At 36.9% G+C, this 22,083-nt stretch overlaps 2 long non-coding RNA genes across 2 annotated transcripts; both read right to left on the bottom strand.

Annotated features, from left to right (window-relative positions):
• Window positions 1–294: 294 nt before the first annotated feature.
• LOC145003898 (uncharacterized) lies at window positions 295–1,614 on the bottom strand. Its single transcript, XR_013662191.1, has 5 exons — window positions 1,422–1,614; window positions 1,142–1,334; window positions 885–1,056; window positions 691–752; window positions 295–358 (listed from the first exon to the last, which is right to left on the bottom strand). It is a non-coding gene; the product is annotated as an uncharacterized LOC145003898 (long non-coding RNA).
• A 251-nt stretch (window positions 1,615–1,865) lies between these two features.
• Window positions 1,866–3,163, bottom strand: LOC145004155 (uncharacterized). The gene is made up of 3 exons (XR_013662291.1): window positions 3,019–3,163; window positions 2,120–2,295; window positions 1,866–2,030 (listed from the first exon to the last, which is right to left on the bottom strand). It is a non-coding gene; the product is annotated as an uncharacterized LOC145004155 (long non-coding RNA).
• Window positions 3,164–22,083: the final 18,920 nt, after the last annotated feature.

Raw genomic sequence — 22,083 nt, 5'->3', positions numbered from 1 at the left:
TTGTGATTTACATGTGATTAATATATGAATTAAATGTCTATACATGTGAATCACATATAACACATATGTGATTTACATGTGAATCACATGTAATTCATATGTGATTTACATGTGAATCACATGTAATTCATATGTGAATTATGTAAATCAAATCTAATTCATATGTGAATAACATGTGATTAATAATACACATTATCATAACGATTCACATTACTAATAACATGTGATTAGTAATGTGAATAATTGTAGATTCATAATGATTTTTTTAAATAAAAGGGGAAATGATTTTTTATTACATGTTTTGTTTTGTAGCCTGATGTTACAGCTCCAGGGTTAAATATCCTTGCAGCATGGTCACCTGCAATTGGAAAAATGAAATTTAACGAATACTTCATCAAATCACATATAATTCACTTGTGATTTACATGTGATTAATATGTGAATTACATGTGATTTACATGTGAATCACATATAACACATGTGAATCACATATAATTCATATGTGATTTACATGTGAACCAGATGTAATTCATATATGAATTACATGTGATTCATATGTGAATAACACGTGATTAATAATACATAGAACCATAACGATTCACATTACTAATAACATGTGATTAGTAATGTGAATAATTGTAGATTCATAACGATTTTTTTTAAATAAAAGGGGAAACGATTTTTTATTACCTGTTTTGTTTTGTAGCCTGATGTTACAGCTCCAGGGTTAAATATCCTTGCAGCATGGTCACCTGTATTTGGAAAAATGAAATTTAACATTTTTTTCACACCTTCTTGTTAGGGAAAATTTGTATTTTTTGTCTCATCTGATTCAACAAGCAATAATCTACAATTTTGCCACTTGTAAAAATAAAAAACTTTACCATTTTATCCATGTCTGAGGGGTAGAAATTAGCACCAGATGGTTTCTTCATTGGAAAGGCAGCCTTGTATTCAATTCCATTCCAACCTAGAACCGACTTTGTTGATTTCGGAAGTAATCTAATTGTAGAGTCTACAGTCGTCAAAAATGCTTCATTTTCATCAAGGCAAGACCTACAAAACCAAATAACCTTAATTTACACAAATACCAAAGATATGATGAATGGTCTTATAAGGTATTTGCAGAACAGGGTCTTACCATGGGCTTTTGTTTACTGAATAATAACTCCATTTCAATTTGTCAAATGAGACTTATAATCATTCCCCTTTAACCATTCTCTTTGAGATGGATTACTGAACAAAACCTGTTGATGGAAAATATCATCCATCATTCTTACAGCATGAATGAGTAACATTAATGCTTCCTTGCCCTCCTTGGTCAAACCGGTCAACTGTGGAACAAGAATAAAGATTCATATTAAAAAATTAATTCATATTGTAGTAAAGTTGATGTTAAAGTGAGAATACAATTATAAAACCTCTACAGTAAGTGAGATAGGATCATAACGATTGAGCTTCTTTTGAAGATCCAAACTCAGTGCTTCCACATTGCAATGGTACCTTTTCATAATTATGTCAAAAAGTTGACCATATTGCCCCTCTAGATTGTAGGGAACATAATTAGGATCTTCTTTAGCAATAGCCTGCTTATACTCCTCAATGGAGATATACTGAACAACAGAAACTTCAGATTCTTGAAAGAAAAAAAAAAACAAAAACAAGCACATGTTTAGATTTCAAATTTTCAATAACGACTTTATAAATTCTGGTATATATTCTCAAAATAAAAAATGATTGAATTATACATCACCGGAAGAGTAAAAGCCTCCAAGGGAATTGGGGATACTGTTGTAACGAGATAAACATCATCGAATTCATTATTAATGAAATTACCATTTTTTGTGACACTGCAATTACAAATTTACAATAATAGCAAGTCATGGAATATGGAAATCAGAACATTTAATCGTTGTAGCTTAATGAAAAACTAATAAGAAAGTAAAGTCTACCTCTGTTGCAGGAAAACAAAAAGTAATTCAAAGGCATCATTTGGGAGTGTCAGACCAAGCTCTTCTTGAAGCTATCTCCTGCAAACAATAAGCATATAACAATGAATTAGTTACTTATATCCATGATTAGATCCAAAATTTGCTTCCATGAGAGTCCAATAATTTACCTAACAGTGATAAGGGATGAATCCCTAGTAGATATATAGCACTAGAGATATCCCATAATCCAGGCCATGAATCCTTGCAATCAGCTTGTCATTGTAAAAGAAGTTCTTGTGTACTTTCAGCAAAAATCCACACATGGGCAGCTCGGTGATAATCCCCATCTTTGTGAACAACTCCTCTGTACAAGGTAGATTAAACATTAATTGTGACTTAGAGGGATGGCTGGGTGATTTCAAATTAATCTCAACATCTGATTATTTTGATCTTAGCTAATCAACAATCGGAATCATAATCAGTTTCCCGAACACTCTAACATTGATATTTAACTTCAAATCACAATAATAAGTTTAGAGTTTTGACACATATCCAAACACCCCTGGGAGTTCTAGTAAGATCAGGAAAGCCCTAGAAACATATATTAAAGAAATATGTAATCTGACCTAGGTTTGGATACGACGAGGTGTTTGCATACGATGGTTTCTGCAATTGCGAAGCAAAAACCAGTAGCATTTGTGATTGTAGAACATGAAATGGCTTTGAACATGAAATAGAATAGCACATGTGTGTATCAAGATTAGATTTAGGTCACAATCGCAATGACCACGAACAACTTTTGAAGATATGCTTCAAATTAAGAAGCACTATATGTGGTCATCAAATGATAATGAAAAACTCAACCTCCCAACATAATTGGGAACTATATTATACTTTTGAACACCATTTAGTGATAGAATCAATATCATAAGTATTCAATTTTACCACCGAAGTCAAAATTAGATCCATATCAGATGCATAAACACTTAAAAGAATTAGACATTGCTGTGTAGATGATTCAAAAAAAAAAAGATTGCAAACAATCGATCGATTAGTGGGGATCTAGTAGAGAATAGAGACGACTTACTTTGGTATCGAGCATAACTGCACAGAGAATACCGACGTTATCCATGGCAGTTTGGAGATTATCAAGCATTTCCTAATGATACTTATAAGATCCATGCGAGGAATCGATTCCAATTGCTAGATCAACGGCGACAAAAGATAATGACGATGAGGAAGAACATGAGCGAGGATCGTCTTTGGAGGCGATGTGACGGTAGGAGGTGGGATGAGAGAGAGAGAGAGAGAGAGAGAGATATGGATGGGGTTTGCCTGATTCACGGTAATTCATCACCAAAATGCCCCTGAATCATTTAATCATCAATGCCCCCGTGTTATTTTTTTTCAAGTATTTACAAAAATGCCACAAATGATCCTAGCCTTCTATTATTTTGATTTAACGGCCCTGATTTGGTTCTCGGGAAACTTTGACTTCTCAAATGATCCTTCCCCTCTCCCTCTCTCTCTCTCTCTCTCTCTATATATATATATATATATATATATATATATATATATATATATATATATATATATATATATATATAAATTAAAAATAGTAAGGGGAGCTTCCCACCCATTCCTTGGGTTTTAGGTGAAGGAAAGGAAAGTGGAGAAAAATGTGGTGTGGCCCATAAAAATTTGGGGAAACTCCCTACCCATACACTCCGATCTAAAAAGATAGCATATTGGTGTGAATCCGGTGAACACTCAAAAAATTATGAGTACTGCGAGGAAAATTCTCCACCACTCACTTCGTCAATGGCACGACATGATGATGTCTTGCATGTCGTCAATTTTGACTTGTCATGCCCACGATGTGGCCAAGAGGACTCCACGTCGTGGTGGTTGTTGACGTGGTTGACCGTTGACTTTCATTGGTCGTTGACCTGTTGACTTTTGACCAATTTGACTTTTGACAGTTAGAAATTGATGAATCGGCTTCAATCTCCAAAATAAGCAACTTTGCAAATGAATCCTCAAGCGTGATAAATGTAGAAATAAGCATCAAATCTTCAAGTCTTCAATGATTTTCCAATCCGAGTTCTAGAATGTGATATATTACAATCCGATCATCAAAAGGTAATTTGGAGAATCAAAACTCCACGAATCAATTACCCAACTTTGAGTATAAAAACATAGCCCAAAAATCTTCATTATGTCCAAACCCTTCATGAGGCTGGGAAAACCCAAACCACTTCATAATTTCCAATTCGAATCACTTCAAGATTTACTCCCCCTCAAGGTCACATTAGTCTTCAAATTCGCCTAATATGAAAAATCCAAAACTTTCGACTTTGAATTCTCATATTATTAATCTCTCCCCATTTTTTATAATAGAAATATGATTATAAAACCCAAATATGAATGAGAAAGTGCTCAATGTGGAATATGTAATACAATCCTCCTCCTTGACACATGGCATAAACGTTTCACTTCAAATCCGAAAAATCGATAAAATTTTCACTTCTAGTCGAAAAGGGATCTTCTCGGATTGCCTTAGACCAAAAATGAACAATATATGTTCATGTTGCTGAAAAACATCTTGCAAAAATAACACTCTTGAAATCCCCAAAAAAAAGCTCCAAAATTTGGAACAATTTTAGTTTATAGGTAAAAAAGTGCAATTCTTTTTGAAACTTCAGGGACTAAATGTGAAAAATTAGTGATTTTCTTCCCCAATTTAATTCTAGGGAGAATTTCATATATATCCTTCTTAAACATTAAAATATCATATTTACCCAACTTAATTTCTAAATATCATATTTACCCTTCCTAAAAATTTTAAATATCATATTTACCATTCATAAAATTTCAAAATATCATATATATCCTTTTTAAACATCATAATACATATATACCCTTCTTAAATATCAAAATATCGTATGTGTACTTTTTAAACATCAAAATATCAATGGTAATATCTAAAATATCCTTCATCTACAACATAATCAATAAAAAAAAAACTAAACAATCAAAATATACATTCCATAGAGAGGGTTGAAGATGAATATTTTTGTTTGTCAAGAGGACGACATCCAACAATTTAGAAGTTCATATTTCATTATCTTAGAATTAAGGATAATATCCTTAAAATTTTTAATTATTATAGTAATTTTAAGTTATAAAAAATGATTATAAAATATTAAAAACATTATAAAAAGGATTTGGGTAAATATGATATTTTGAAGGTGTATGAAGGGTAAATATGATATTAAGAAATTAAACTGGGTAAATATGATATTTTGAGATTTAAAATGGGCATATATGAAATTCTCCCTTAATTGTAAATAGCAAGAAGGAATGCACGCAGCAGTCGAAACTTCACTTTCGACTCGAAAATAAATCCAACTTTGGACTATTAAGCATTTGAACTTCCGATACCAAGCAAACAACTTTCAACTATCAACAATCGAAAGTTAACTTTCGACTCTTAAATGGATTTTCGACTACCAAGCTTTGATTTTTGACTCCACAGCTTGATATCAATTTTACAAGTCAAAAATTAAACCTTCAATTTCAACTCTAACCATCAAATCCATTCGATTCAAAAAATCTCTAACCACTCATAACGAAAATTTAGCACTCGCAATCAAACCATCTTCACTCGTTACAAACACAAATCTAACCCTTCATTATCAACCAAAAATCGATATCCAACTATTCGACCCAATATCAAGACATCAATTCGAACTCAACATCTAATCATTTCCAATCAACCACTCGAAATTAACCATTCACAGTCGAAACCCATTCAACAATCTTCATCGATAACAATTTTACATTCAATACTCAAACCCATTTTCACTTTCGATTCAAAATCTATTGTTCCAATAACAAACCCAAATACACTTTAACCTTTTGATTCATAAACCCAAATACAGTGGAAGCATCATCAATCTTCTTAACGAAAATAACTTTTGACTTCTTCTTTTCACAGTTAACTTTCACATCGATACATGTGAACAATAAAATTGGGTAATTTTTTTAACCCACAAACACCAATTCCATGATTCACTAAACAATTTCAGATCAAATATAGTATTTTAATTGTTCTTCGTTTGTTCTTCATCTACTCTTGGATTGTTCACCATTGAGTCCTTCATATTGTTCATTATCAACAATCGATTATACCAAATTGATGTAAGAACATGATCAAATACAAATCAGAACACACAAAAAAAATCGATCGATCATAAGCGAATTGATGATGAAATCTGAGAATGATCTTGATGCTGGTTATCACCAAATCGAATGAAAAATCAAATAATTTTTATATATTTGTGAATCGACAAATGATTTTGAAATCCATGTGATCAATAAAGCAAATATTACGAATCAATTTTACAGAAGAATGATAAAAATCTAATGTCGAATTTTACATAAGCACTGTATCTAGAAGTCATAAGATTGAGAATTGGTTTGACTCAAGAATAAAGATCATCTAATCTGAACGGCTTGATTTTGGGTCAAAATAGACATGAAGAGTAACAAATCAATTATATTGAATTTGGGTTTTTATAAGTTGGATCAAATATTCGTCACAATGAACCGTAAAAGATTATATGATTGGATTGGGCATGATCAATAACAGTGAATAGTATTGGATCAAAAATAGTTGGATGTGGCTAGATCAATGAAAAGAAAAGCTTTGGAACCTAACAATTAGGCTTGAAACAAATTTGATCCAAACAAGTCAAAGTGATTAAAAATCAATAACAAAAGCACGATTCCGAGAGATTTCGAGAGATTATCGAGAGACTCATCATAGATCGTTCACATTGTGTTGATTGTTGTCAAATCAAGAACTATTTCTTCAAAAATCACTTCGATCTTCAAAGACCCTCTCTGATACCAATTGTAGTGTTATGAGCATTTGATTTGACATGCGGAATTGTAAAGAACACAATGAACATGGTGATTTGGGTGTCTAAGAGATTTATTCAATTATGCAAGGAGTTACAAAAGGTGTACAAGATCTTGACAAATAAATAACTCACACTCACACTCTCAATGTTACATCTCTCAAGCACGCTCTAATAGTGCTATGCAAACCACTATTTGTAGAGGTGCTACAACTACTCTCTCTCTCTCTATCTATCTATCTGTCTATCTATCTATCTATATATCTATCTATCTATCTATCTATCTATCTCATGTCACTAGGCTTCAATCTCACATGTGTAAGTGGGTCTTCTCAAGCCAAGCATTTACCTTTCATCTAATGGAGAACTTTGTACCCAACAATATTCATTTACGTTGCACGCCCCGACGTTCCGTAGAAATCGCATCCTGCAACACAATTTTACATTCGTCGAAAGCAATGTGTAAACTCTTACGATGAATAATCATAAAATAAATCCTTTAGCTCCTACTAGACCATTCGGGAAATAATGAAATCTCCGAAAAGGACATGGCCAACTTCCTTTCAAAGATATAGAAGAAGACGCCATGAAAGAGGAAACGACAAGTGAAACAAGCCTCGAGTTGAAGCTCTAAAGTAGATGAAAATACCCTAAAATAGTTACACCCCAACAAAAAGGTTAAAGTGAACCAAATGCATAAATCACCGAGTAGAAATTCTACATTTACTTGAAAATAAGGGCATGAGGCTTGCTATCAATCTTGATTCCAAATTTGGGGCACATATAGTCGATACAAACTTTGCACATTAAAAAGACTTGGTGTTGATAGGTCCAAAAAACAGTTTGCTTGGGGTTAAAAATGTAGTTGTAGCATTTGAAAATTCACTCTGATAATTATCAAACACTTAAGGGCAGCAAAACTGACTTCTAAATTTTGCTTGTAGGAGGCTTGATTGAACCCAAATTAGTTTGTAAAAGATAAAGATCTAATGGTTTGTGCTAGGATATGTTCCAATTAAAGTAAAATTAGATTTGTGTTTAGAGCAGAGGAAGAATGTGTTTTTATATTAAATAGTAATTTATTTGAAACTTGTATTTAGACATAGAAATTTGAAAAGGCAAAAAGATTTTAAATAGTTGTTATTTATAAATTAAAATGTGATTAGTTTAGATTTGATATAATCATATAATGAGAATTTGTACAAAAATAAAAAATAATATTTTTTTAAAATAAGTCCAATGTGTTTTGTAGATAAGAAAAAAGACATTATAATGGTCTTGGTGTTATTTTCAGGAGTATTCATAGTTCCTCGAAACAATAAAAATGAGTCCCTCGAAACAATAAAAATGATAGTTTTAAATATATATGAATAGAAAACTTAAATTTGACTCTTTAATGCATCATCACTTAGACTAAAGGGAGCCGAAGTCGCCAAGGAGAATGGCTAGCATGCGCTAGACACGTTGTATACTGCCCCTGGTGTGCACCAAGGGGCATTGCTAAGACCCCCTCAACTCATCGGTAGATTAGCGTCAAGGGAGAGAAGAATCTTAGGTGTTGTAGCTCTTTTAACCAAATTATTTAACCATTTGACCATTTTTTAAAGATAACAATCCTTTAAATTTTTAACAAAAATTAGTTTTTTTATAAAAAAAAAAATCAAACCAATATAAATACACACTTAACCTTAACATTTCGTCACACACAATCTCATTCTCTCTCTCATAATCTATCAACTTCCGGACTACCAACATATCTTCTTCAAAACAAACTATAACCCCAACACGAAAGAAGACAACTTCTTCAAAATCAAACAACACGCCTTCTCCTAACCCGTCACCGATATGTTATAGACCCTCGTTAGATCAACCTCTGTATTCACCCACAAATTACCATTTTACGGCCATGCCTCCAAAAAATTAATAGTTGTTAGAAAAAATAATTGCTAAGAAATTAAACAAAATTAAACAAATGATGTGGTATGCTAAAGCATACCATCACTCTTGAACATGATGTGTTTATTTGGTGTAATGCCCAAAAATTTTATGGTAATATTGTTGCTATTTATTCAAGTCATATTGTGCATATTTTGGATTTTGAGGATTGGGGTGTACACTGGGCGTACAAGGTGAACGCACGATGTAGGTAAGTGAGGCGCGGAGCTGGAAGTCCCCATGCGTACGTTGGGCGTATTCGTACGTACGCTGGGCGTAGGTTGATCAGATGCAAAACCTAAATTTCAGGGTTTGCACCCTATATAAACATCTTATAACCCTCCAAACCCCCATCCTCTCAGCCTCCGGTGTCCCCATAGTGTCCAACTCGAACCCTAACCACCCTTGCATGTATATTGAGCTTACTTTGAGCATTTTGGTGTTATTTGGGTGGTTTTGAGAAGAATGAGTTTGAAGAAGGAGCAAGAGCTTGGAGAAGGCTTGTAGATCCAGAAGTTTGGCATCATTTATGACCCATTAGAGGTATAAAGCTTTAAACTTGATCACTGCATGCTTAGATCTAGTTTTGGTGTGTTTTATGTCACATATTGGTCCCATACTTGAGGTCCTTTAAGTTTTAGAAGATTCTGTCCAAATGAGTTGTCCTTTTTGGCTCTTGGAGGTGTTTAGAACCATAAAAATCGGATCTTGATGGTTTAGCCTCAACCATGCAAGTGCTAGATGGCCACTAATAGAGCTTATAGACTTAATGTGTGTCTTAATCCCCATCCATGCATATAAAAGCATAAAGTTCATAACTTTTATGGTTTAGGACATTGTTAGAAGCCTAGATCTATGTTCTCGACATTAGGACTTAATGGATTAAGTGAAAAGAAGGATCTTAGGGTGGCTCGCAGGAACGTTGGGCGTACTGGGTCAGTTTCCTGCTTCTGATCAAGGCCAGAGTACGTTGGGCGTACATGTTGAGTACGTAACGCGTATGTGTATAGGGGGTCAAACATTGTTTTGGGCCACACAACATCGGGCTTGGAGTTGTTGGGCCTCAAGCCCATCTGTGGACTAAAACCTTTGGGACTAGGACAAGGATTATGATATTGGGCCTCAAAGCCTAATTAGTAGGGCTTGAACATTTTATTAGGAAATTTAGGCCTTGGAGGAAGAGGCCCAATAGGGAAAGGACAAAGGAACATTTCCTTTATGCTACAAAACAGAATTTAGGCCCTTGGGGTTATTCTTGGATCCGATAACTAATTAGGAAGTTTGTTGTGGTTTAGGGAGAGGAGTCCCGAGTCATCCAAGGAGTACGTTTTGACATTCACAGTTGAGGTGAGTCTCCCTTCATAGAATATGTGGGTCGAAGGCACCAAGGTTGGTCCACTAGTATTGCTATAGCTTAATAATTGTCTTTGTTAATTATCAAGGTGGTATGTATTATTTGTTGTTTATGTGAGATATGCATGATTTTATATGGTAGTATTAGGGGTGAAATAAACCTTGTAATCGGTTGAAATAAGACCGAAGGGTAGGTTGGGCAACCATATATGCCTGACAAGGATAGGTCGGTACCCATATATGCCTGAAAAAGGTAGGTCGGGCACCCAGATATGCCTGAAAAGGGTAGGTTGGGCACCCATATATGCTTGGCAGGGTAGGTTGAGCACCCAAATATGCTTAGCAGGGTAGGTCGGGAAACCAGATATGCCTGGCAGTATGTTATGTTGTATATGGTATGGTGGGGGAAACTCACTAAGCTTTATGCTTACCGATTCAATTTTATGTTTCAAGTACCTCTAGCTCGAAGGGGAAAGGGTCGGCTTGATCGCATCACATCACACTACGATTTTTGCATTTGAGATCTTGGGATTTATACTCTGATGATGATTTTCTATGTAGTGTCTTGATCGCGTAACTAAAACTCTTTTATGTCCTCATGTTTTTGAAAACATTGTAGTTCTTGTCATATTTTGATAATCTAACAATGAAATTTTTGGGTCTAAATTTTGGGACGTTACAAGTTGGTATCTAATCCTTGGTTTGAGGGATTCAGACATATCCTTGGGTATGTTTGCACTTAAATCTAGGGTTTGATAGATTTGATAAGAAAAACATTTTTTGTAAAATAAATAAAGGATGACAAAAGAAAACGAGATGTGTGATGCGAGCAATCGGACGAGCTCAAGTAAGTTTTTTCAAGATATCCATACATGTTATATGCTATGAATGGATTTATGAACATTTGAATTGCATGCTAGTTAGGGCTAGGGATCTGCTCAGTCTTTGCATGATAGAATGCTAGGAGAGGTGCCTTGTATGCCTGTGATATGAGCCCGTATTCTAGAACTGAATAGTTAGTAATATTATGGATTGATTAGGTTATGCTAGATTCTGATTACTCGATGCTTGAATGCTGCTTGCTTTGTGCTTTGGGAGTTCTAACTACATTCAACTAAGTAGTAAACGAATATACTAAGTTACATATTACAAGAACTAAATAATTTCAGAAGGTTAGATTTTAATGCTATTGTGCAACTCTTGTTTGAGTCCTAACCGTTGTAGTGTGAGATCTCTCATTCGAAGAATTGTCTGTTTTAGTAATATGTGATTGTATTCGCAAGCTAGTTAGGGGAAGTTAGCAAGAACTTCTTCTGCAGCTGGTGGCGGAGAGTGGGATGGAGATTGACCAATGGAAGCTTAGGACTAGATTGGTAATAGGAATTGTGTTAGTGAGAGGGACTTGGTGGAGTCAAAGCAATCCTTGAGGAAAGTACGGATAGATGTGAAGTGTAGTATGGGCCCGTACTACTAGAAGCACATGATCCGTACTCGATTCGAGGAGGGTTGCAATAAGACCAAGGAACTAATAGATATTGTGATCCCTTGATATATATATATATATATATATATATATATATATATATATATATATATATATATATATATAATGAGTGTATTGATGATTGTATGGTTTGTTTCAGCATGATGATGACATGTCATAGAGCAGGAAGGTCAGGATCTAGGTACGGTACGAGTTCCGAACCGATTGATGATGGTCAGTGAGAGTTCATAACATCTGAGATTACTAGAGGCATCCTTGATGCGACCTCGATGATCTTTGGGTCGATCAAGGAGGGCATCATTGAGCTGATGCAGGATCGCCTCAGGGTCTTTAGGAGGGATATGGCGATCGGTCAGTCTGGGGCCCGCACACTCTCCTTCAAGGACTTCAGGGGAAGTGGAGCACCAGACTTCTCGGGGGTGAAGGACCCCATTGCAGCCAGATGATGTCTAGCAGATATCGAGTGTGTACAGATGAGAAACTTCTACCCTGAAGGGTCGAAGGTCTGGTTTGTCGTTGGATGTTTGAGGGATCGAGCTAGGGACTAGTGGGGGGAGGTCGATTATGTGTTGGGAGGCCCAACCATTGAGGATATGACCTGGTCAGATTTTGTGACCCGGTTCTGAGCCAAGTTTTCACCCATTGTGGAGATATAGTAGTTATCCAGGGAGTTCCTAGACATGAGATTGTGGCGGAGATCATCGCCAAATTCACGGAGAGGACATTATTGGTACCTCAGTACGTGGCTGATAAGGAGATGAAGAAAACTCGATACCACGATATGTTGAGACCATAGATCAGGAAGTTTGTTAGTTACTCGGTGTTCTCGACACTGGATGACATGATAGCTAGGGCACGCAAGGGGGAGATTGATATGGAGCACATAGGGAAGAGGAAGGTTAAGTTTGGGCCGACGAGTGAGGTTTCTGCAAAGAAACCCAAGGGATTCGACATGAGGTAGAAGGGACATTAGGGCCGGAGCCATTGTGGGAAATGCGGCAAGCCACATGAGGGAGCTTGTAGGTCGGGGGGGGGGGGGGGGGGGGGGGCTCAAGCTACTATAAGTGTAGCAAGACCTGGCACTTTAGCAAGGATTGCACCGCCCCCACTCCTACCTTTCAGATATCTGACCTGATTTGCTTTCATTGCAATTAAAAGGGCCACAAGAAGACCCACTGCCAGAGTCTAGCATCAAGAGGGCTATTGGTGGCGCCAGCTCCAGCGACCCTGCGGAATACAGATGGCCGTCAGGGCAAGATGGATGCTCCAGTGGTGAGGAGCTGAGCCTTTTTAGCTGACCGCCAAGGAGGCGTGAGCCGCACCATATATGGTGATGGGTATGTTATTTCCCTTAACTCTTATTTTATGTTAATGTCGGTACTTACATTTTATATGTCTTGTTTTAGGATCGTTCCTTGTGAACGATATCCCTATTTTGGTGTTATTTGACTCGGGGGGCCACCCAATCTTTCGTATCTCTTGCACTCAGCAAGAAGTTTTCTGAGTCTTGGAGCATGTTATACTATCCACTAGAGGTTGAGATTGCAGATGAGCGATCCGTTCAGGCATCGACGGTTCATTGAGGTTGTGTTTTGAGGATGTACGATGAGTTCTACTCTGTTGACTTGGTTCCCACCCCTTTGCGTGGGAACAAAGTCATAGTAGGGATGAATTGGTTGAGCCCCAATGTGGCAGTGATTGGTTGTGAGCACCAGCTACTGCGAGTACGGACCCCAAGTGGGGGAGAGTTGGTGGTCCAGGGGGAGAGAGCTCAACGCAACCTCGTTTTATGTTCAGCTGCTAGGGTCAGGCGTTATCTCCGCCAGGGTTGCTCAGGGTTTGTCGCTTAAGTTATGGATACCCGAGAGCAGGATAAAGTGATGGCTGATGGAGTGCCAGTTGTCCGAGAGTACCCGGACGTGTTTCCAGAAAATTTACACGGAGTGCCTCTGAAGAGGCAGATGGAGTTCCGGAGCGATCAGGTTCCTGTGCCAAATCGACTGGGCCCACCAGAGATGCAGAAATTTTCTACGCAGCTGTAGGAGCTGCTAGATAAGGGATTTATTCGACCAAGTAGTTCACCCTCGGGGCATCGATCCTGCCTGTGAAGAAGAAGGATGGGTCGCACTGGATGTGTATTGACTACCGGGAGTTGAACAAGCTAACGGTGAAGAAGTGTTATCCACCTTCGAGGATCGACAATTTGTTTGATCAGCTTCAGGGGGCATCTTGGTACTCCAAGATTGATCTGCACTCGGGATACCACCAGATGAGAGTCAGGGAGGATGATGTGCAGAAGACGACCTTTCAGACTCGATATGGCCATTATGAGTTCGTGGTGATGCATTTTGGGTTCACCAATGCCCCATTCGCGTTCATGGACCTCATTAACCGTGTGTGCAGACTGATGTTGGATCGATCGGTGATAATATTTATTGATGATATCCTGTTCTATTCCAAGACCCAGGAGCAACATGAGGAGCATCTACGGAAGGTGTTGGATACCCTTCATAGGGAGAAGTTGTATGCGAAGTTCTCCAAGTGCGAGTTATGGTTGCACGAAATGCAGTTTCTGGAGCACCTTGTCAACCCGGACGGTATTCTGGTCGATCCGGCCAATATGGAGGTCGTGATGAGATGGGAGGTCCTGAAGTCTCCATTTGAGATTCAAAGCTTCCTTGGGCTAGTTGGATATTATCAGACATTTATCTAGGACTTCTCCAGGATAGCAGTACCCCTGACCCGATTGACAAAGAAGACTATCGTTTTTTGTTGGGGGCCTGAGCAGCAGGTAGTATTTGAGACTTTGAGGAAGAGGCTATGCGAGGCATCAATTTTAAATTTGACCGAGGGTGTCGAGGATTTCGTAGTCTATTGCGACGCGTCTTTTCAGGATTGGGCGTGGTCTTGATGCAGAGGGGGCATGTGATTGCGTATGCCTCAAGGCAGTTGAAGCCTCACGATGCGAATTACCCGACACATTATTTAGAGTTAGGGGCAATGGTTTTAGGCCTCAAGATGTGGCCACACTACCTTTATGGGGTTCGTTGTACCATTCACACATATCGCAAGAGTCTGAGGTACCTGATGGATTAGCCAAATCTAAACATGAGGCTAATGTGGTGGCTGATGCTCTTAGCCGCAAGGCAGTCACAACTCCGATCAGAGACATTTGTCTGAGAATGATAGTGGTAACTCTGCTTTTGGAGCGGATTTGGGAGGCTCAGCTAGAGGCTATGAAGGGGGAGTACAGGAAGAGTGAGCGTATCGTGGGTCATATTTCCTCCTTCGACTATGATAGTCGCGAGCTATTGACACTCCATCGTAGACTGTAGGTTCCATACTCAGTCGGTGTGTGACAAATATTGATGGAGGAGGCGCACAAATCTAAATTTTCCATCCATCCCAGGGCGGCGAAGATGTATAGAGATCTTCGTCCTGATTACTGGTGGCCCTGTATGGAGCGAGATGTAGCATGGTACGTTGAAAGGTGATTGACCTGCAGGAAGGTCAAGGCAGAACACCAGAGACGTCACGGAAAGTTGTATCCGTTGGACATCTCTGTGTGGAAATAGGAGGAGATTACCATGCATTTCATCACTAAATTTCCACAGACAGTGCGAGGGGTTGATGAGATATGGGTCATCGTGGATCGATTGACCAAGAGTGCCCCTTTTATATCGATCCAGGAGAGTATTTCTGCCAAGAAGCTGGTAGAAATCTATATCAGGGAGGTCGTGGATCGGAAAGGGGTGCCGGTTTCGTTGATTTCTGACAGAGATATGCGGTTCACTTCCAGATTCTGGAATAAATTTCATGACAAGTTGGGTACTCGTCTGCATTTCAGCACGACCTTCCACCTGCAGACGGATGGTCAGAACGAGTAGACCATTCAAAAATTAGACGATATGCTACAGGCATGTGTTCTAGACTTCGGTGGTAGCTGGGATACATACCCTCCTTTGACAGAGTTTTCTTATAATAATAGATACCAACCAGTATCGACCAACCTCCTTTGAGATGCTTTATGGAAGGAAGTGCAGGATCCCGATATGTTGGGAGGAGGTTGGTCAACGGGTCATGGAGAGCATGGAGGTGGTGCTCAAGACGACTGAGATGATCCAGCAGGTCGGGAGTAAAATCCAGACGACTCAGAGTCGGCAGAAGAGCTACGCCAATCAAACCTACAGTTTTAGGTCAGGAATATAGTTCTCCTGAAGGTGTCATCTTGGAAAGGTGTCGTTCACTTCAGGAAGTGGGGCAAGTTGGGCCTTAAGTATATCGAACCCTTTAGGATTTTAGCCTGGGTGGGCAGGGTGGCGTATCGATTGGATCTTTCAGAGGAGCTCAGGTAGATCCACAACACTTTTCATGTTTCGCAACTATGAAAGTGCATAGCCGATGATTCCACGGTGGTTCCTTTAGAGGACATTCAGGTGGATGACCGCCTGAACTACATCGAGAGGCCAGTAGCCATTCTCGACAGGAAGACGAAGGATCTGAGGAACAAGAGGGTAGAGTTGGTAAAGGGCGAGATGAGGGAGCACTACCTGGAGCTATTTCCAGCAGCAATAAACTTCAAGGAAGAAGTCTAATTCAAGTGGGGGATACTTGTAATGCCCGAGATTTGTCAAGTAATATTATTGCTATTTGTTCAAGTCATATTGTGCATATTTTGGATTTTAAGGATTGGGGCGTACGTTGGGTGTAGGCTGATCAGATGTAAACCCTAAATTTTTAGGGTTTGCACCCTATATAAGCATCTTATAACCCTCTAAACCCTCATCCTCTCAGCCTCCAGTGTCCCCATAGTGTCCAACTCGAACCCTAACCCCCTTGCATGTATCTTGAACTTACTTTGAGCATTATAGTGGTTTTGAAGAAGGAGAAAGAGCTTGGAGAAAGCTTGTAGATCTAGAAGTTTGGCATCATTTTTGACCCATTAGAGGTATAAATCTTTAAACCTAATCATTACATACTTAGATCTAGTTTTGGGGTGTTTTATGTCACATTTTGGTCCCATACTTGAGGTCCTTTAAGTTTTAGAAGATTTTGTCCAAATAAGCTGTCCTTTTTGGCTCTTGGAGGTGTTTAGAACCATAACAATCGGATCTTGATGGTTTAGCCTCAACCATGCAAGTGCTAGATGGCCACTAAGTGAGCTTATGGATTTAATGTGTGTCTTAATCCCCATCCATGCATGCAAAAGCATAAAGTTCATAACTTTATGGTTTAGGATGTACTCAGAAGCCTAGATCTATGTTCTAGACGTTAGGACTTAATGGATTAAGTCAAAAGAAGGATATGAGGGTGGCTGGCAGGAACAATAGGCATACCCCTGGTATGTTGCGTGTATCAGGTCAATTTCCCGCTTCTGATCAAGGCCAACGTACGTTGGGCGTACATGCTGAGTACGCTACGCGTACGCATACAGGGGTCAAACGTTGTTTTGGGCCATGCGATATCGGGCTTGGAGTTGTTGGGCCTCAATCCCACATATGGACTGAAACCTTTGGGCCTATGACTGGGATTATGATATTGGGCCTTAAAGCCTAATTAGTAGGGCTTGAACTTTTTATTGGCAAATTTGGGCCTTGGAGGAAGAGGCCCACTAAGGAAAGGACTAAGGAACCTTTCCTTTATGCTACGAATTAGAATTTGGGCCCTTGGGGTTATTCTTGGATCCGATAACTGATTAGGAAGTTTGTTGTGGTTTAAGGAGATGAGTCCCGAGTCATACGAGGAGTACGTTTCGGCATTCATAGTTGAGGTGAGTCTCCCTTCGTAGAATCCGTGGGTCGAAGGCTTCAAGGTCAGCCCACTAGTATTGCTATAGCTTAATAATTGTCTTTGTTAATTATCAAGGTGGTATGTATTGTTTGTTATTTATGTAAGATATGTATGATTTTATATGGTAGCAGTATGGGTGAAATAAACCTCATAATCGGTTGAAATAAGACCGAAGGGTAGGTTGGGCACCCAAATATGCCTGACAAGGGTAGGTCGGGCATCTAGATATGCCTGACAGGGTAGGTTGAGCACCCAGATATGCTCAACAGGGTAGGTCGGGCAACCAGATATGTCTGGCCGTATGTTATGTTGTATGGGGTATGGTGGGGGAAACTCACTAAGCTTTATGCTTATCGGTTCAGTTTGTGTTTCATCGAAGGGGAAATGGTCGACTTGATCGCATCGCGTTACACTATGATTTCCGTATTTGAGATCTTGGGATTTATACTCTGATGATGATTTTCTACGTACTGTCTTGATCGTATAACTAAAACTCTTTTGTTTCCTCATGGTTTTGAAAACATTGTAGTTCTTGTCATATTTTGATAATCTAAAAATTAAATTTTTGGATCTAAATTTTAGAACATTACATTTGACATGCAGAAAGTGATGCGGTAACATAATATACACACCCCTACCCCTCTAGTTATATATATATATATATATATATATATATATATATATATATATATATATATATATATATATATATATATATATATATATATATTTAAATATATCTTAATTCTTTAATCGACACCCTTTTAGTTTTCATCAAAGTTTCAAAAACACCTTTGACTTTCTTATATTATAACTATATTTTATTGTTTAATTTTTATACAAATTTAATGTGATAATACATAATAAAGACTATAATAGTTTAAATTTATCAAAACAATATGAAAAAATATCAGCGAACCCACTTTTGTAAATGATGGTGAATGTTTTAGTTTTTTATTATTTACAAGTGATGCTGAATGTTTTAGTTTGCGCTTTTCATTTATTTTTTTACATAGAATATTAATATTCTAAATAACGTAAGTCGTGACTTGTCGACAATGTAAAACTTCAAATTTTTCCGAACCTTGGCGATCTACGTCGTTTGCAAGACGTGACTTAAGGCGACAATTTTGTATTAATATACTATTTTTATATGTATTTTGAATTATTATTCTATTTTATACACATATATGAGTTAAGACGACATTTTTGTAAAACTTGACGGCCTGTACAAACTTTGTAGTCATGGGGCACCATGACAAGCTTTTTAGAACCTTGAATATGATATAACTTTATAATTAACAAAAAACACACACACACACACATACACACACACACACACACACACACACACACATATATATATATATATATATATATATATATATATATATATATATATATATATATATATATATATCAAGGTTGCAAAAATCGTTTGACGGTAGCTCGCTGGTGGACTAGGATCAAGGGATTAATCGGTTAGGCGGGGATTAATCGAAGAATTAATTTGAGACCATTAATTATTAAGAAAATAATTCGAAATTTAATAAATCTAAATTTAATCATAATAATATAAGTAAATAAGCATAAAAGTTTAATAAACACAATAAATTATCATCCAAAGGACCAAAACAGACATAAAAAGTTAATAATAAGTTCAACAAACACACCAAATCGATATTTCAATTGATCATCTTTTGTAGAACTTGGACATGAAGATACATTCCCCTTCACATGAGCAATATGTTGTTTCATTCTAGTAATCCCTCCGCCAAACACTTTTCCACACAATTTACATTTCAAACTACCCAAGTTGCTTTTATCCGGGATAAAACCATATTCCCAACCAATATCATCTTAATTTCGTTTATGTGTATCGGTGGGGGTTGATCCCACAGACGATGTAGTTGAAGCATTCAAACTCATTAATTGTCACGTGTTAAATCATCACATTAATACATTAAAAAAAAATAACACCTTAAAAATATAATATAAATGCTTGACAAAATGATTATCAATCAACCAAACAACTTAATTAATATTCATATTTAACATATTCATGTTAATGCTTTAATGCTAAAGTTCTAAAAGAAATACTTAACGGATTCATGTTTAATAGATTTCAAGTTTTCAAAAAATGCACAACATATTCATATTTAACAGATTAAAAAAAAAACTGTTAAACAACTTTAACAAATGTTTAATTTCTTATCAAATTTCTTAACAAATGTTCAATTTCTTAATAAATATGATAGATGAACTCTTAACAGATGTATACCATTGATATGTGATATCATTGGATAGCTTTTCAGTTTTCCTAATCTCAAATCGATTTCACCTTCTTCTTCCTAATCTCCATAAATCAAACTCACATAAATCATGTAAGATGTATACCATTGAGACTTAACTCATGGTTAATTGATAAATTGAGACTTGATAAATTGCTTGCTGAACAGAAGAAGCTGTCACAGAGTAGTAAAAAAAATAAAAAGAGTAAATTACACGAATGATCCCTATGGTTTGGGATAATTTGCACATTTGGTTCCTAACTTATTTTTTAACTTGGAAGGTCCCTACTGTTTGTTATTGCTACATGTTTAGTCAATATTGTTTGTTTTTGTTATGCATTTGATCCCTATCTTACGTAAAAAGACAATTATTTTAAATACAGAAAAAATGTAGAATAGGTAAGGTAAAGAGAGGAGGTGAGATTGGAGGTGTGTTTATTTAAATAAATTAAAAAATCAAGGGAAAACTAGATTTTTTATGTAAGACATGGACCAAGCGTGTAACAAAAACAAATAGTAGGGACCTTCCGAGTTAGAAAAATAAGTTAGGAACCAAACCCGCAAGTTACCCTAAACCATAGGGGTCATTCGTATAATTTACCCAAATAAAAACTAACATTTTCTAGATGATTCAATTAGTGTCGATGAGAGGAGTTGAAGTCAGAATAAGAGTTGATTTTGGAACCAAGAAACTTCGTGAACTGGAATCGTGAGCCGAGAAACTTCGTGACGGGAGGAACTGAAACCGTGAACTGAAGCTTGGAAGGGGACTGCGACGTCGTGACTTGAAGGACATGACGAACCGGAGGCTGAAGCTAAAGTCGACGGCGTGAGACAGAGACGGTGAGAGTTAAAGTCGAAGGTGAATTTAAGAAGAAGCTGCGTCGATTTCCATTTGTTATTCTCATTCTTCGTTTGTGTCCAGAGAGGCAGAGAGAATGTTGTTTTTTTTTACTGCATCGAATGAGAAAACGGATTAAACCCTAGAATCATTTGTTACATTTTGACAATTTTGCCCTTGAAATTTTTTTTAAATTATGTTGACTTCGTTGACCGCCTAGACCCTTCTTTGACCGACTTTAACCACGTCCGATTATATACTCCAATTAGCAATAAACATTGACATAAACATTGACAGTAGAGGACCACCAAGCACCTAGGCGCCGATTAATCGGTCGCCTTGGCCGATATTTACAACACTGATATATATATATATATATATATATATATATATATATATATATATATATATATATATATATATATATATATATATATATATATATATATATATATATATATATATATATATATATATATATTATTTTAGTGACTTAAGAGATAATTGTCTTTTCGGAAAATTTTAATGAATAATCTAATAAATGAAACTTTAAGTTATTTTTTAATGGACTTTTGCAAATCATCTATTTTTATATTATCTAATAAATAATGTTTTTTGTTTATAAAAGAACATGTCGTTTAATTTATTTTTACGATTTCTCATAAAAGTTTTGTATATCATAGGATCCAAAACACACACACAAACACACACACACATATATATATATATATATATATATATATATATATATATATATATATATATATATATATATATATATATATATATATATATAACTTTTATAAGTAAAAATGATATAAATCAAAAATATTTTATAAACAAAGTGGGCCACTTGGTTACTTTAGGAGTTAAAACCAATATCAAAATATGAGAAAATAATATAATTATTGTGAAACAATGGTTTTAAGAAAACCGAATTTATGATACGTTTGATTTTATTACTCAAGTTAAATAAATCAACCAAATTAAAAACCTCAAACCGGACGGACTGGTCTCGATTAACACAACAAACACCACAAACATGAGGCTGACCACTTAGGATGTCGAACTCGGCTCGGCAACTCGGTGGAATATTATCGAGTTTGTTTCTTCTTCCTACCTTCTTCCTTCCTTCCTTCTCCCCCACTCGACAACCATATCTTCCTCCCTTCTTTGGTTCTTCTTTTTTTAGCTGGAGTTGATGTGGAGCTGGTGTAATTGGCACCACTCCCCTGAGCCTCACAACCATATCCTGTATGTATAAGTTTATTGTTAAATAATCATATTTGAATAATTATTATGTGCTCACCGGCGCTTGACCCTGAGATGTAGATCATCCAAGACACATTAGCATGGCATACTCCTCCTGTTCGAACCGGGGTTTGAACCCAAACTTCTCCTCAGGATGATAGATGGGGCGATTCAGGTCAAATCCTATGTAGATCCAACTTTCGATTCACTCGTGGGATCTGAGAGGTCCGAGAGGGGGGGGGGGCACCATTGGTCCTCTCTT

This window comes from Lactuca saligna, chromosome 7 (genome assembly GCF_052625555.1).
Source record: "Lactuca saligna cultivar CGN05327 chromosome 7, ASM5262555v1, whole genome shotgun sequence".
In the NCBI taxonomy this organism is placed as follows: domain Eukaryota; kingdom Viridiplantae; phylum Streptophyta; class Magnoliopsida; order Asterales; family Asteraceae; genus Lactuca; species Lactuca saligna.
The sequence above is the reverse complement of the archived record's forward strand: the minus strand, read 5'-3'. Positions and strand labels throughout refer to the sequence as shown.